General features: G+C 42.8%; 1 long non-coding RNA gene across 1 annotated transcript in view; it reads right to left on the bottom strand.

Annotated features, from left to right (window-relative positions):
- The window catches only part of LOC306826490, a 207053-nt gene that overhangs the window by 8291 nt on the left and 184013 nt on the right, over positions 1–14749 (bottom strand). The gene's annotated exons all lie outside the window — the stretch shown is intronic.

Genomic DNA, 14749 nt, shown 5'->3' with positions numbered 1-14749 from the left:
CAAAGAAAAGTAAACTTGTCAAAAGTCAGTGTGTGGATTTGTCAGCAGCTTCACTGTTGACCCTTTTAAACAGTGGTGTCAGTGTTGATGTAAAGCTCTACGCTGATAATACTCTTCTTTACATGTTAACACAAAACATTTCTCAGAAGCTTCATTGGATGATGTTGTTTTGGTAGGGACTTTACATAGACTGCTTCTTTCTGCTCATTTAAAACAAAATGTTTTTAAAACAATCAATACAGAATTACAAATTGAAGCAAAAGTTACTAAAGATCTCATGTAGTTATTTAGTGATGTTATATATTAGATAGTTGACGTGAGCATGTAATAAAAGTAAGTGTAAAAATAAAAATGTATGTTTGACTGAGGAGCTGAAAGAATAAAGAAGTCTGTAGATAATAAACATTGTTGTGTCATTTCTTTAATTAACAACACAATGTTTTGATTTCAAATGAATCCAGAACAAAACTTTCCCTTTACCTTCTGAGCCCGACTTTATACATTATTAGTTTTCAGTGCATGGTGCTGTGTAGCCCAGTGGTTATGAACCATATAAAGGGTTATTTCACCCGAGGCGGGCGGCCCGGGTTTGACTCCGACCTTCTGCTTTTCATCGCATGTCAATCTGTTTCATTGGGCGTCACAAAGTATCAGCGATGGTTCATTTTACATTTAGATGTAAGATGAATGCTTCTAGTGCAAAGTGATGTAAAAAAGGACGGTACCTCGTGTGTCTGATACAAATAAAATAATGACTCTATTCATGTAGCACTTTTCAAAGGAGGAGAACAAAGAGCTTCACACATGACAGCAGAAAAGTACGACGGCGTATCAGAGCCTTTCTAAAGCAAAAACAGAAAAGAGAACATTTACAAAGACAAACTCAGAGTTCTTCAGATTATAAAGTAAGTTCACCAGAAATCAAACTCTGAATATGTCTTTAGATTTTAAATGTGATTATAGAGGTCAGTGACTGCCGGCCTGATCGAAGGTGAACAGCAGCATTGTTTGTTTTTCTTATGGGTGACATTAGTGCCTTCATAATCTCAAACAATATCCCAGTTGTGTTTCTAGTAAATGTACAACTTTTTAAACACAAACATTCAGAGTGTTTTCTTCTAAATTAAAGGCTCCATTTTATTTTAAAGAAGGTCCTCACGTTCAGTCAGAGTAAAGAAATGAAAATGAAGACCTGTGTTCACGAGTAAATACTCCTGACTTACACAAGGTTTCAGTATTTATCAGCTAAACATTTCAAAGTTTGTATTATTTTTATGTGTCATTATTCAGATTTTTTGTGTTTAACGTCATTCTTCTTCTTGTCGTTATTGCACAAAGAGCCCACTCTAATGAAGATTAAATGTGATCTTATTGTGAAAAGAGCTTATTAGAGATGTTTCACATTATCAGAATCTCAGCTCTGAGTTCATTATATAAACAGATAAAGAGCACAGATCAAACCTGAGACAGTTTTCAGCACTAACTAAAGTTCCTGGAACAGTTACTAAACCACATTCAAAGGTCGTAACTGTCGATGTGTTATTAATGTGAAAAACCTCAGATAACGGTGAGGAGGAAGCTGCAGCAGAGAGGAAGCCCACAGAGCTCGTCTGCTACAGACAACAAGAGTTTGATCCTCTGTTGTTTTATGAATCCTGATAACCTCCGAGAACAGAAACATATCTGCTGCTGTATGAACCCATCCACTCCTCTACCTCCCTCTGCTGGATTTCAACTATCACTGAGTCTGCAAGGTGTTTTCCACTGAGATAGAGGTGGACCAGAAGAGAGTTCAGAGGCATGAAACCACAAACTGAAACCTTCAACTACTATAGTATTAATTACAGTATACTGAAGAGCTATGATCAGAGGTGTGTCATCAGAGGTGTATGTATGGATGACTGATGATACGACCAATAAAAATATCAGATGAGCAGTTTTATATGAGGCCGCAGACATCGCACCCCAGGGAGCCCTTCAGACCTGTGGTCCTCACCTCTCACCTGATGAAGACCATGGAGAGGATCATCCTCAACAACCTCCGCCCCCTGCTGACTTCAAACCTGGATCCCCTGTAGTTCACCTACCAACCAGACATCGGGGTGGATGACGCCGTCATCTACCTGCTGCACAGATCCTGGGCTCACCTGGAGAACACCGGCAGCACTGTGAGGGTCATGTTCTTTGACTTCTCCAGTGCCTTCAACACCATCCAGCCCGCACTGCTCAGGGAGAAGCTAGAAAGAGCGGGAGTAGACTGTCACCTGGCTGCATGGACGACTGACTACCTGTCCAACAGACCACAGTACGTGAGGCTCCAGGACTGTGAGTCTGACATGGTGGTCTGCAGCACAGGGGCCCCACAGGGGACAGTGCTCTCCCCCTTTTTCTTCACCCTGTACACCTCGCACTTCTGCTACAACTCTGGGAGCTGCCACCTGCAGAAGTTCTCTGATGACACTGCCATCGTGGGGTGTTTGCCCAAGGGCAGCAAACAAGAGTACAGGCAGGTCATCAAGGACGATGTCGACTGGAGCGAGCTCAACCACCTTCAGCTCAACGCCAGCAAGACTAAGGAGATGGTGATAGACTTCAGCAGGAAGTCACCTCAGACTGCACCGGTGAACATCCAGGGTCTGGACATTGAGATGTACCTGGGTGTTCACCTCAACAATAAACTGGACTGGTCAAACAACACGACGCCCTGTACAAGAGGGGCCAAAGTCGACTGCATCTGCTGAGACGACTGAGGTCCTTTGGAGTGTGCAGGACTCTGTTAGGGACGTTTTATGACTCTGTGGGGGCTTCTGCACTTTTCTATGCAGTGGTCTGCTGGGGAGGAGGGAGCACAGAGAGAGACAGGAAGAGACTGAACAGACTGGTCAGGAGGGCCGGTTCTGTCCTGGACTGTCCTCTGGAGGATTTTGGTGAAGCTGACATCCATCATGGACGACTCCTCTGGTTAAGTAAAAGTTGAATAAAAAAATGAATTCATGAATAAAGAGGCAGAATATCAAAACGTGTAGTACTGGCATTTATGGAGCAGTGTGTTTAGCAGACACTAGGGGGAGTCAGAGTGAAGGTTCATTCTGGTCTGAACAGAATATCAGTCATATGAGGTGATAACTGCAGGGGGGTAGAGGTCATTTCATATATAGAGAGAGTTAATATCAGAGAAGTGTTCTGAGATCTGGCATGAAAAATGAAATAAACACAAGTACATTTTGTCTTTACACTGTCAGATCCTGTGAGTCTAAAAACATTTTTATACAAACTTTTTTAAATGGACTTTAGATATATTACTTTTATTAAAACTTTTTAATTCATTATAAATTATTTTCAACTGAACTGAAAGGCCTTCTTTAAACACAACTGGGATATTGTGTGAGATCATGAAGGCACTAATAGTCACTGACCTCTAATCAGATTTATGTTTGTTTGTTTGTTTGTTTGTGTGTTTAACAGGCCGCACTCAGTTCATACAGCTACAGTCCTTCAAATCCAACCCCTCCCCAGTTACTTCAGGTGTGCCCCAGGGCTCTTTCCTGGGGGCCGCTCCTCTTCATTACCTCCTTCCTCCCCCTCGGCCATATCCTCCGCAAATCCGGTATTTATTTCCACTGCTTCGCAGATGACACCCAGCTCTACCTCTCCAGCAAACCCAACTCCACACTCCCACCTCCCTCATCTCCTGCCTATCTGAAATAAAATCCTGGTTCACCTCAAACTTCCTCAAACTTAACAGCGATAACACTGAACTACTGCTCATAGGTAACAAATCTACCTCGCTACCCTCACCATCGACTCCTCCTCCTTCCCCCCAGGTTAAGAGCCTGGGAGTCATCCTCGACAGCCGTATTAACTACTTTAACTCCCTCCTCTTCGGCCTCCCCCAAAAGTCCCTCCACAGACTCCAACTGATTCAAAATTCAGCTGCCCGCATCATCTCCAGAACCCCTTCTCACCATCACATCACCCCCATCCAACAGCATCTCCACTGGCTCCCGGTCAACCAAAGAATTATTTTCAAACTGCTCCTTTACACTTTCAAGTCCATCCACAACGTCGCCCATCCATATCTATCTGACCACCTCCTCATCACCGTTCCAGTCCGCTCCCTCAGATCCTCTTCCTCCATCCACCTCACTGTGCCCTTGGCCCGCCTCAACACCATGGGGAGCAGGCCCTTCAGTCACTCTGCTCCTAAACTCTGGAACTCTCTCCCACCTGACCTCCGTAATCTGGACTCCCTCCCCCTCTTCAAATCCAGACTCAAAACCCACCTGTTCAGAAGTGCATTCTCCATCTAACTATAATCTGCCCTCAACTTCTATTTTGTTTCCTGTTTGATTGATTGATTGATTTTTCTTTCTCTTTCTTTAGTTCACTTTATTAATGTGTATTTTTATGTAATGTACAGTCCTTGAATGACCTGAAAGGCGCTTCAATTAAAATTATTAATGTTGTTTAAAACATTAAATTACTCTTTTTTGTGAAATGTTTTCGTCTAAAGTGAAGGATGAGTGTATCAGATTGAACTGTAGATGTTTCTCTTTCTTGATTTCAGAAGAATAAATATTCAACACATTATTTAAACCTTTACAAAGAAAACAAAGATGCACATGTTCATAATGATGTCTAATGGCTGATATACCGTAGTCTTCTTTTACAGATGAAGACAGGAAACATTTCAGGAACTGGTCGTGGATCTGAGAAGGGCTTCAGTGTGGTCGTTGTGGAGGATTACTGGGAGTATATCTGGACAATAAACTGGACTCGTCCAAGAAGACGGAGGCCGTCTACAAGAAGGGTCTGAGCCGCCTCTTCTCCCTGAGGAGGCTGAGCTCCTTTAACATCTGCAGGACGATGCTGAGGATGTTCTATGAGTCTGTGGTGGCCAGTGCTGTCCTTTTGTGGCTGTGTGCTGGGGCAGCAGGCTGAGGGTAGTGGACTCCAACAGACTGATCCTCCAGTGACGTTGAGGGGATGGAGCTGGACTCTCTGACGGAGCGCTGTCAGAGAGCACCATGCTGTCTAAGGTGCAGGTCATCTTGGAGAATGTCTCCCAGCGCCTCCTGCTGGTCAGACTCAGGAGCACATTCATGGCATTGGGAATGAGGAAAACCTCAATGTCCTTTAAAGGATGAATACATGTTTGATTGAAGGATTGATCCTCCATTATTCATCATTTATTATTGATTTAAACTGTGCAGTACTTTGGATCTTAAACACTCAATAATCTGTCCATTAACTCAACATGCAATACTGAAACTACTGAGAAATACTCTCTGTGCTTTTGTACATGGCTCATTTATTTCATAATCTGCACTTTATACAAAGCTTATTCTGTAATAACATGCTGCTTGTTACACAGCTGTAACACTCTGTCTTGTACTTAATGCTTTGTCTCTTATTTAGATTCCTTATTTCAGTCATATTTCTTTTTATTTCACAACATTTCTTCTTCTATGTTTTGTGTTAGAGCTGCTGTAAGGATCAAATCTCCTCCTGGGGTAAAAGTATTTCTGATTCTGATTCAAAGATTGAACACAAACTTGAAACTTTCCACTCTTCATGATAAGAGTTCCTTCTTGTGTTCCTAAAGTGATTGAAACACATCCACATCAGTGATGAGATCAGTGTGTCTTCACATTAACACCTGTCTATTAACACACAGGAAACAGAGGATGCTTACTGTATCCTGTCTGTTGATACTTAGCTCCGCCTCCTCCCTCCTTCAAAACCTCAGACTCTGTAGAAAACCACACAGCAGCTCCAGCCCAGCTGTCAATCATCAGTCAGCAGCAGGGGCTGATGGGAGTTCTGAGGACCCGTTAGAAAGCACCCGGCTCAGTCTGACCCCACAGCTCGTCCTGGTTTGGCTTCACTTCTCCTCAGGTCCACCAGAGAAAAACAACAAAATGTTTCTCCTCCCTGCTGTGGCTCTGTGCTGTGTGTGCTCAGGTGAGTGTTTCCAGCCAATCAGGAGCCAACAAACTCAACCTTGAATAAACCAGCCCTGTCTCTGTGTGATGAATGTAACTCAACTGTGTGATTAAACTGATCTGGTTTTAACATGACCTCATGGAGGAGGTGAAAAAATGAATGTGAATAAACCGTCACACTAACCTTCATCTGTCTGTTTCTCTATAGCGCTGGCTGCCATGACAACAGAGCTCAAACAGGACGGTTTGTCTCTGACCAGGAAAGTTGGAGAAAAAGTCTCCTTCACCTGTGAACGTTTAGATCAGTGTGATTTAGATCTTGTGTTCTGGTACCAGAAAAAAGACACAAAAACATTCTCATTGATTCTGTGGATTGATAAGAAGAAGGGTGACGTGTACAAAGACATTCATCCTCAGAAAGATGATTTCTCAGCTGTGATCAAACAGAACGGTGTAGAGTTGCAGATCCAGAAGGTTAAATCCTCTCATTCAGCCACATACTACTGCTCCTGTGATAAAAAAGGTTCCCCACAGTGAGAAATGATCGGAGCAGGCTGAACAAAAAGCAACAGATGAGCAGAAGTCAGATAAAGTTTGTGACAGGAAGACAGCAGTAAACCACAGCTCACTGAGTCCTTCACCTCCATCACACACACAATGAACTGAGGGATTATTTTACTGCTGTCTGGATTGATTCTTTATTTGATTTCTTTCAAATAAATAATAATCCTGACAGCTAGCTTGACAACCACACATTACAGTCTGGTTGTCACAACACAGGAACCTTAGAGTAAGCCAGTGTCTGGGGGGTCAGAGCAAAGGACAACCAGAAACAACTAGAACAGCCAGAAGACACCGATCAGCTACGTGAATTAGAAGCCTGTCTCAAGGACATCAGGACCTGATGACCGAAACATTTTGTTGCTTCACTCAGACAAGACTGAAGTTATTATGCTTGGACGTAAGAACCTCAGAGAGACTTTCTCTGATGATATATAACGGCCCTTAGTGGTATCAGCGTGGCCTTCAGTAACACTGTTAAGAACTTAGGAGTTCTCTTTGATCAGGATAAGTCCTTTAACTCTCACATTAAACACATTTCAAGGACAGCTTATTTTCACCTTGGTAATATCTCTAAGATCAGGCAGATGTCACAAAATGATGCAGAAAAACTAGTTCATGCATTTGTTACCTCCAGGTTGGATTACTGTAATTCTCTTTTATCAGGGTGCTATGGTAAATCTCTAAAGACCCTTCAGCTAGTTCAAAACGCTGCAGCTCGTGTTCTGACTAGAACTAGGAAAAGGGACCACATTACTCCTGTATTGGCTTCTCTCCACTGGCTCCCTCTATAATTAGGGTGGTTGCCTGAAAGGCAAACCACACTACTACTATTGTCGATATTATTATTATTCTTCGTCTTATTATATCCTCAAAACGGGCCGCGCTACTCCTCCCACAGCGTTTGCGCCACACACACAAGAAAGGTATCAAAACGACCGGCTCGGCCCCAAAAAGTGTGTTATTACTTTGTGGAAACCTCTGGCACACGGTTTGGACACAATTCGAGTTTAAGTGACAAAAATTTGGCCAAAATGTGCCCCATTCAAAGTAGTTCTGTCTTAGCCGTTAGCTGACTACAGTTAAACAGTTTTACTGCAGTATAACTCAGAAACACATACACAGACGGCAACCACCCTCACAATTTCTGCTGGAATTGTCTAGTTTTTATATTTTATTGCTGATGCAGCTCAGTGCTCACGTTTTTAAATAGCAACAAAAGAGAGACGTAAAGCTTGTGTTTTTGTTTGTTTCCAACCTGAAGTTTATACAAACAGAGCAAACTCTCTGAGGCGTGAAGGCTTCTATTATACTATTATTCATAATTAATTTCGATTGAAAGTTGTATATGCACTTACAGTATATGGAGTCAGAAAATCAAAATGTAAGACTTAAGGTGCTCAGTTTACGTCGGGCAGCATCTCTGACAGATGCTTGTTTACTTTTGCACCGGGAGCCGGGCTCGGGGCTGCAGCTGCTGCTGACGGTGAACCTGCTGTTGCCTTCTGACCAGACCGTACCCATCATCAGTCTGACCCGGTCCTGGCTTTGGTTTCCCATCCTGAGCTCCATCAGATCGTCAGGCACATAATCTTCCAGCCGAAAATGAGCGCCACAGACAACCGCGTTTTTTTTTTACCACAAAGCTCCGTCTTCATCTGCTCCTCGTTTCTTCTTATTGTGGAAACAGCTGAAGTCCCATTAAGGTTGTATCCAGTACATCCAGCACAGACTCAACCCAAAACACATTCTGCCACTCACTTCTGCCTGCTGCATATCCGATTAAAGCAGGGTCACAGGGAGAGAGTCCCCCATGCTACGTAATATGATCAACAGCGACACTGAGAAGGGCCACTTTTTGTTCTCAAACGTTGCCTTTTTGTGTTGAAGAACATGTCAAATCAAGAACTGACTTCTTCTAAAGCCTTTATCAGACCATTTTAAGTGTTAATTTACAAAAAATGTAACTTGCTATATGCTCTTTAACAAGAAGCTAAAAAACATCTTTAGAAAACAAACATTGGAGATAAAAACAGAAAATATTCAATTTTAGCTGAAAAGGTGTCATATAAATAAATGTGCTCAGGCACGATGCTTCCTCTCAGCGTCATAGACAGACAGACAGACGGCCCGACCGACCGAAGATAGATAGGCAAGGCAAGTTTATTTATATAGCACTGTTCAGACACAAGGCAATTCACAGTGCTTTACAGACATAAAAACATTAAAACAGAGCTTAAGGAAAGAATGCAAAATACATCATTAAAAGACGGGGATGAAAGTGAAAATACTCGATAAAGGAACAACTGTTAAAACTATTAAAAAAGGAAGAATGTGTTGCAGTAAGGCAGACAGTATATTTCTAATTGAAAGCCTGAGTGAATAATATAGTTTTAAGGGCTGATTTAAAGGAGCTGAGTGTGACTGCAGTCCTCAGGTGTTCAGGGAGTTTGTTCCACAGTTGAGGAGCGTAGTGACTAAACGCTGCTTCACCTTGTTTAACTCTGACTCTGGGAACACTGAGTAAACCTCTTCCTGAGGACCTGAGCTCTCTGGATGTTTTATATTCTACAAGTAGATCTGACATGTACTTCGGGCCAAGACCATTTAATGCTTTATAGTAGTAAAGCAGTAGTAAGATTTTAAAGTCGATCCTCTGACACACAGGCAGCCAGCAGTGATTGAAGCACAGGTGTAATGTGCTCCACCCTCTTTGTGTTGGTAAGGACTCTGGCTGCTGCGTTCTGGATCAGCTGCAGCTGTCGGACAGATTTTTTTTACTAAGGCCTGTAAACACACCGCTACAATAATCCAGCCTGCTGAAAATAAAAGCATGAACAAGTTTTTCTGAATCTTGTTTGGTCAGAAAGCCCTTGATTCTTGCAATATTTTTCAGATGGTAATAAGCTGATTTTGTTACCATCTTAATGTGGTTGTTGAATTTGAGGTCTGAGTCAATAATCACAGCAAGATTTCTGGCTTGATTTGTTGTTCTTAAGGACATGGATTCAAGACAAGTGCTGACCTCTGACCTTTCCTCTTTAGGGCTTAAAACAATCACCTCAGTCTTTTCTGGGTTCAGTTGTAAAAAGTTCTGACACATCCACTCAGTGATTTTGTTGATGCACCTGCTCAGTGAATATAAGGGACTATGGTCATTCGTTGACACTGATATATAGAGCTGTGTGTCATCTGCATTATTTTGATGGTAGGTGAGACTTAATTAAGAATGAACAATTATTTATTACAATGAAATGTGCAACAATTGTAGAATAAAATGTGCAAAGTCTTTTGGGGGCTAGACTCCGTCATGACGACTTCATGAGCTCCGAGGGGTAGTGAGGCCGACGCAGGATAGGATGCCCCCCAAAATAAAGTGAGAAAGACAAAGGTAGAATCATCATAGGTTTTACCTTATGGCTGCCTGGAGTCTGTGGGAAACATTTATGAGTTAGATGATGAACATTGATTAATTGTTAAATACGATCAGAGAGTATTCACCCTGTGTAGTTATTGTATGGTGACTTACCTGATCATGCGCCAGTCTAGGTTCTCACCTGACGTGGCTTTGCATGACCCTTTTAAACTGCCCTATAGTCGTGTGGCACGCATGTTGGGCTCGCCGGCCGCAGACAAGTAGCCCGGCACGACTACTGTACCTGACCTATAGCCATCTGGCCCGGCGTGTAATGGATCTGACAGACCCGACACGTGGCCAGCATGACTGCTAATCTGCCCTGTAATCGTGTGACCTGCATGTAGGGTTCAGCGACCGCTGACATGTTGTCCGGCACGAAAACGAGGACTGACCAGCCGCCAACCGACCTGCGCATCTAGGTCCGTTTGACCGACACGTGGCCTAGAAGACTGCTAGCCGCCCTTAGTCATGTGGCCCGGCACGTAGGGTTCGGCGACCGCTGACGTGTGGCCCGGCATGACTCTTAAGCCTACCCTGTAGCCATCTGGCCCGGCGTATCCGGGGTCTGCCGAGACCCGATACGTGGCCAGCATGACTACTAAGCTGCCCTGTGGTCATGTGGCCCGGCATGTTAGGTTCGGGACCGCAGACATGTGGCCTGGCATGACTCTCTAATGGTCTGACATAGTAGCCATCTGGCTCGGCGTGTATTGGATCTGTTAGACCCGACACGTGGCCAGCATGACTGTGAGAAGAATGAAGACTGTAAACGTGACGCCCGTGATTTAGAAGGAAGTTAGACTTAACCTTATAAAACATCATGAAATACACCACCACCATTTGATAGCGCTTTAGTCATCTTTGGCTTACCGAACCGCCAGATATCTGGACGAATATAGGACTGGAAGTCAGGGGAAGATCATCATCCGAGTTGTCGAGGAGAAAAGAACACCTGGATTGACTGCTGATGTGGAGCCGACTATTCTAATGGAATTAGCTGAATAGCCATGAACTTAATTTATTTATGGCTTGTGATTGATGTAACACGTTGCCGGTATGAAATAAGTTTAGATGACCTTGGTGCAATGTGATTCAATCAGCCAGCGCAAGCAAGCTAACCAGAGCTTCATGAGCGAGGCGGCATACTCAGAAATTCTTTTAGGTGCTACCATGGCAACATGCGTGGAAAAATAGCTGTAGAATGTTAAAGTCATGAAGAAGTGATTATGAAACATTTGTAATCGTTAATGTAGAATAAAGAAATACAAGATGCATAAAATAGGAGTCGAATCTTGATGCTCAGGAACCTGTGATGACAAGGTTGAGATGCTGCAAAAAGCAAACCATGTTAGCATTATTAGCAGCATCCTTGGTACACATGTAACTGCTGACAAAGTTTGCAGGTCCAGGAAGGTCTAAACAAATTGAAGACCAAGATATGGAATTTCAGTTTTATGATGGATGATTAGGATTGTATTGGACATGACTTATAGCAATGAATGACCGTCCTGCTGCCATGATGACTGAGTTCTCGTTGCTGTTGCGACTGAATGATTAGGATGCATTGTACAACTGAATAGTTGTAACCTGATTTATGACAAAACAGACGAGTTCATCAACAAGCGTTTACTTGGATTAATAACAGTTTACAAATCTGCAGTCCATGCTGAAGCTGAGACAGATTTGACTGAGACAGAATTTTCGTAATGTGCAGACCCACCGAGTCATCCGATTTGTGTTCTGATTAACCTAAATGTAAATGGCCTGTAGACAATCATGCCGATGCAGAGTGTAGTTCCCCCCAAAACCTAGAGGGATGCACTGAAATAAGATGAAGGTTTAGCATTGACTTTATGAGTAGACACAGCCCGCTGGAATTGATGTTAGAGAGACGCGATTGTAATGCGACCCGCTGAATGAGGTCAAATTACCATGACTAGTATGAAGGGGCTAAAGTACCTTTTGCTTAAATAGTAAGTTAGTGATTTCTGATTTACTTCGGGATTACATATTCTTGCATGAGTTCATCGGTCTGCGGAAGTTGCTTCCGACCACGCGCCAAATAGTGTGCCTTAACTGGACGAACACCTACTGTTCGTACTTGCAACGCTTATAATTGTGATGCAGGTCGATTGAGCTGCTGGTTGGTATGGGTGGAGAAGCCAGAGCTGGGAGCCATGAGCAGAATCCTATATGGCTGGTTAGCCACACCTCATTGACTGACAATATAGTGAGAACTCGATGTGTGCTTTAATCTATGATCATCATCACCACCTAAATTAGGTTCAACACGCATGCTAAATCACTTATACTTTAGCAGTAGTAAACTACTCTGTGCGGACTCATTGCTGAATTAGAGAGAGCTCTCACAGGTTTATCTGCCAGCCGGACAACTGCCGGAGTGAAATGACATTCAATTATAACACAACTATTTTTGAATTACCGCGATGTCTGGCCATTACCTGGTTTAAAGACTGAATTAGAACATTTTTAGAGTGCATATAGCAGAGATCGAGTATATCCTGTGTACTTGTCTCTCTTAGTCTTGCTGTCCTCCAAGAGAGCAACGCCTGAGTCCCGCTATCTCTGACGATGACTGAGCTGTAATTACAGGATCTACATTTGGTTTATGAGGGCCAGCCGCTAGTCCCTTTGTGCATGAAGTTGTTAAACTGCAGATTTATAGACAGAAAAACACTACGCTCGCCATTAAATTTGAATGTCTTGTAACATTTAAGATTATGGTAATGTATAGAATTATGCAAAGTGGGGCTATAAGCCTACTCGGGCGCAACCGCTAGCCTGTTAATGTGACGATGCAGTTTGAGTTGTTTTGGATTCATGCTAATGCCCGATGGCGACATCTAGTGGATTAGAGTGACCATCCTTCCTCTGAACGAAGCACTTGAAAGTCTGTAGAGACTTCTTTGTCAGCATTTACATTTTATCTGCATTTACGTTTTGAAGTATTTCAGCATATCCCATTCAAGTCCATTCTAATTGATAGTGTTTGCATGAACTAGTCAAGCTGCGTCAAGTTTGACCCTCCTTTAGCAACATGTATTCGAATACATGATCCGTAACTTGAAATCAGATTTAATTTGGGTGACGAACGAGGTAAATGATCATGCCAAGTATGGCTTGTTAGATCAAACAAATTACTCATAATTGATTAAATATGAATTAATTCCAGACGTCATAATGCAAATCCTCACAAGTATTTATGCCGCCCTAGTATGACTAAATCTGATGAACGTTGAAAAGACACAGCAATATGTTGAATATACCCAGGCATAAGTAAATAAAAATAAAATGGACTACCGTAAATTCCGGACTATAAGCCGCTACTTTTTTCTCACACTTCGAGCACTGCGGCTTCTACTCCGGTGCGGCTAATGCATGGAGTTTTTATGGGGGACAATGAGCTTCTGCCGCAAAAACATTTGACTTCGTCACGTCGGATCTTAATATCAGTCATTTTGCGCTTCATGCACGCACCCTCATGATGGAAAACACACGGAGAAATACATATGATGCAGCTTTCAAGTTAAAGGCGATCGACCTGGCTGTCAAAGAAGCTAACAGAGCTGCTGCACGTTGAGATGACACTGACAGCGACAACAGAGACTGAGGAAGTGAGTAATGAAGTCATTCTGAGGCAGTGAATGGATGGACTTTTTCTTGTGAAATATATTACGGTCATCTTTTTCATCAGCCGTGTTACAGACACCGTCGGCTAAGCTTCGTATTGTAACGGTTCATGTTGTAAAGTCAGTAGTTGATAATGTGTTCATAATTCCGATTATGTGGAGAGTCAGTGAATGCACCAGCGAGAACGTGTTGAGTGGCTGTATGAGAGAACGCTGGGGGAGAGAGTTGGATTGTTACGGCAAGTTATGTGTTGCTCTCTGCTGTAAACGGCGTGGTCACGGCCGACAGTGATCGGGTTATTAAAAGTTATTATTTGAACGCTCTCGTCGTCCTTTAACGTCCGTACGGACGCTACAGTATTTGCGGATGTTACCGGTAGCCTACGTCTGTGTAAATAGCTCTTGTTATAGCGTGGACACCTGCGGCTTATAATCAAGTGCGGCTTATATATGTACAAATACATTTATTTACTTATTTTTAGCCGGTGCGGCTTATATCCAGGTGCGCTCAATAGTACAGAATTTACGGTATATAAAAATAAAATGGACTACTAGCCTGTTCATGCTGGAAACATATTCTTGAATAACTGGCATCCGTGCTATAAATAAATTAATAACACCCTGAGTAAACGAAAAGTCTAACATCTGAGGACAATCCCGTTGTGCAGGGATTAAAGGGGACTTCTAAAGAGCTTTTCTGGCAGATCTGAGTTTAAATGGTTAAAGGAATAGAGCATGAAATTTGGTTCACGAGAATTGCGCTTATTGTGTAACATATATGATTATTCCTACTGCTAAGATGCCATTAGTTTACTACTCCGACCGTTTATTTAAATAATTGAAAATCGTTTAAAACGAGAGAGGAATGCATTTGCGATTGATGCCACGAGCCCCGACGCACGTGAAGCTGAGCAATTAACTGATGAGCAGATTGATCAGCCGATCTAGCAGAATTTCATATATGACTTATTGGGCCGAGTGGCTGAATGACGTGACACTGTGTGAGACATTAACATTAAAAGAAACTAGTCCTTCTCAGCTGATGAGAAAAAGGAATATGCGCTGTGGCTGCAGCTCGTTGTAACCGGGCATTCCTGAGTATGCAGGTTGATCACCTGCGCTGTCACACACGTGAATTGCGTAAGGAGCCGGGTCGTGAATGAACCGATTAACGC

This window comes from Symphodus melops (genome assembly GCF_947650265.1).
Source record: "Symphodus melops genome assembly, chromosome: 7".
In the NCBI taxonomy this organism is placed as follows: Eukaryota; Metazoa; Chordata; class Actinopteri; order Labriformes; family Labridae; genus Symphodus; species Symphodus melops.
Note: the sequence above shows the minus strand (reverse complement) of the source record. Positions and strands in the feature narration are given on the sequence as shown.